Raw genomic sequence first — 3,014 nt, forward strand, 5'->3', positions numbered from 1 at the left:
ACCACCCTCGACCCGCACAGCACGCCGGGAAATGGAGTTCTCAAGTCCTCGGAGTCTCTGCCCGCTGGGGGCGGGGTGTGATGGCTCGCGCTGCACACCGGGAAATAGAGTCCTGGGTAATGTTACCCGACTCTGCCAAAAGCCAACTTGGAAGCACCTTGAAAAACACAGTCAGAGCCACACACTCACTACACAGAGGGAAAAAGTAGGTCCCTTAGGGTATCTCAGAAAAGAAATCTTAGCCACTCCAATACTGAACAGCGTCCAAGCCTAATGCACGCCGGGAAATAGAGTCCAGCCACCCGCCTAGTCTGTGGGCCATCGGTGACTTCCTGCACCGCGTGCATTCTGGGAAATCGAGTCCGCACCCGTGAATACTTAGTACTCCGACTGTGAGGCACACTGGGAAATGGAGTCGTCACCACGCCCTCACCGCATTGCAGGTGTAGAACAGTTGATAAAGCAGGATAGGAAATGAAGTCTCAGATGGTCCTCAAACCTTAAGTAGATACTGTAAGTGGAAGGCATAGAATAGGAAATGGAATAGGCATCGCGCTCTCTCAGCCCAGTTAGCAGCGTCGCAGTTCCTTCCGGGAAATGTAGTCGACACCAAGAGTTATGCGCGTCGCTCCAGTGAGCCTGGTGGCTTCTGGGAAATGAAGTTCAATACTGCCTCACCATTGACGAAGCGGATGGGAGCTACCAACAACCAGAAGCATGCTGGGAATAATCCACAGTGGACTCTGACTCTTCGTGAAGCTGGGTTCTGGGGCTTGGTGGGAGTTGTAGTCCAAAGGGAGTACTGTGGCTGAGAGTGTAGGTGAAAGGTTAAGGACAACAGTTCCCAGGGGAAACTATAATGTGTTACAATGTCTCCTCTGGTCCCTAGGTCTAAGACCTAAACCGATAAGTGAGTGCTGGAAAAAGTACACCCAAGCGGCCACATACAGAGAAGAGAATAACGTCTCCTTGCATTCTCAAAGGATTTAGTACAGTAAACAGTCCCGATCGTGTCTCAGAACACTTGTTTTCGGATAGTCTACCTTTCCCTAGCAATATGGTTAGGACTAAGAGGATGAGCTGCAGGATTTAGAGAGAGAGAGAGAGAGAGAGAGAGAGAGAGAGAGAGAGAGAGAGAGAGAGATTGATTCTGTCCTGAACCCCTACTCAATTTGCGTCTACCCTCATCCTAAATTACAGAATTCTAGATAATCCGAATGAAGGGAACCGACTACAAGAAGGAGTTTCAGATTTCCTGAGTATGTTGAGTTAATCAATTAATACCCGGGAAAAGTCGCACCAAAGTAGGAAACTCTGTGCGTGTGCGCGAGTTGGGGGAGGAGGGGGCAGAGACAGAGAAAGATCAAAATGCTGTCGGCTCTCCTGCCTCAGAAACGGAGTCTCTGTACTTTACTTTACTCGCAGCCTGTGTTCGTCCTAATTGTTGGTGCTTTTCTGAAGCCTACAGTCCTGTCTGCTCGGTCATTTCCCGATTGCCATTCTCAGTGGACACGGAATGGAGACAGAAGGTTCAGCTAACGCCTCTAAAGACTACGTTATCCAGAAGGCAAAGCGCGGGGACTTCCGCTCTCTGCAAAGCCTCCAGACACTTCACGCTCGACTGTAGAGGGAGTTTCTGGAGTAATACAGTCGAATGGTGGCTGCCGCCCTCTGACGGCTGCACACAGTTGAAAAGTGAAGTCAAGCCCCTAGGTATAGGACCAAAGAATCTCACTAGCCTATGTAGCAAGATAGAACAGACTATTTAACCGCCAGAACTCGTGGGACCCGCGCAGTGGAACGTTCTTGGCATTGAGATCTGTGGGGCACTGGAGGGCAAATTCAGAGATCTATAAGATGTCTCTGAGTGTCTAAGAGGGTCCTAAAGATGTTTGGAGGAATTGGTAGGGATCCATGAAGAGACTAAAGACTTTGATATAAGCAGTGCAAAACAATTGTCCTGGGAATTATGGAGAAATCTCAAGGATAAAATCTCAAGGATATCTATGAAAGGTATGAGGGAAAAATCTCTAAGCAGCCCTGAGTGGGGATGGCTAAGAAACACAAGGAGAAGACTTTGGGAGAGCCATGTCGATATTCTGGAGGAGGGCTGTTGCAAATGGGATTTTAGCTGGAATGGAGTCATTTGTAAAATGTTGTGAAAGGTGTATGGAGGACTCTCTGGATGGAAGCAAAGATCTCAGGACCAAAGTCATGTGTCTTGTTTTTGTTTCTTTTGAGACAGGATCACATGTGGCCCAAGGTGCCCTCAAATTCACTCTGAAGTTGAAGACATCTTCCTGCCTGTACTGTGCCTGAGTTACAGACTAGTGTTGCAAAGACAGTTTTCTGGTGATGAGAATTGCGTGTGCTAAAGCAAGCATTCTACAAACTGAGCTACATCCCCAGATCCCCAGCCCTCTGTTCTTCCTCTCTCTCTCTCTCTCTCTCTGTCTCTCTCTGTCTCTCTCTCTCTCGTTTTTTTTTTTGTTTTGTTTTTTTGTTTTGTTTTGTTTTGTTTTTTTGAGACAGGGTTTCTCTGTATAGCCCTGGTTGTCCTGGAACTCACTCTGTAGACCAGGCTGGCCTCGAACTCAGAAATCCGCCTGTCTCTGCCTCCCAAGTGCTAGGATTAAAGGTGTGCGCCACCACCACCTGGCCTGTTTTTCTCTTTTGAAATAGGGTCTTGGGGGCTAGAGAGATGGCTCAGTGGTTAAGAGCATTGATTGCTCTTCCAGAGGTCCAGAGTTCAATTCCCAGCAACCACATGGTGGCTCACAACCGTCTGTAATGAGATCCGATGCCCTCTTCTGGTGTGTCTGAAGACTGCTATGGTGTACATAAAATAAATATTCTTAAACAACAACAAGTAAAAGAAATAAAGTCTTAGCTGATGGGTAGTGCACACCTTCAGCTCTAACACTTAGGAGGCAGAGGCAGGCAGATCTTTCTAAGGCTAGCCTGGTCTATAGAGTTCCAAGGCTACACAGAGAAACTCAGTCCTAAAAAAAAAA

This window comes from Mastomys coucha, unplaced genomic scaffold, assembly GCF_008632895.1.
Source record: "Mastomys coucha isolate ucsf_1 unplaced genomic scaffold, UCSF_Mcou_1 pScaffold21, whole genome shotgun sequence".
In the NCBI taxonomy this organism is placed as follows: Eukaryota; Metazoa; Chordata; class Mammalia; order Rodentia; family Muridae; genus Mastomys; species Mastomys coucha.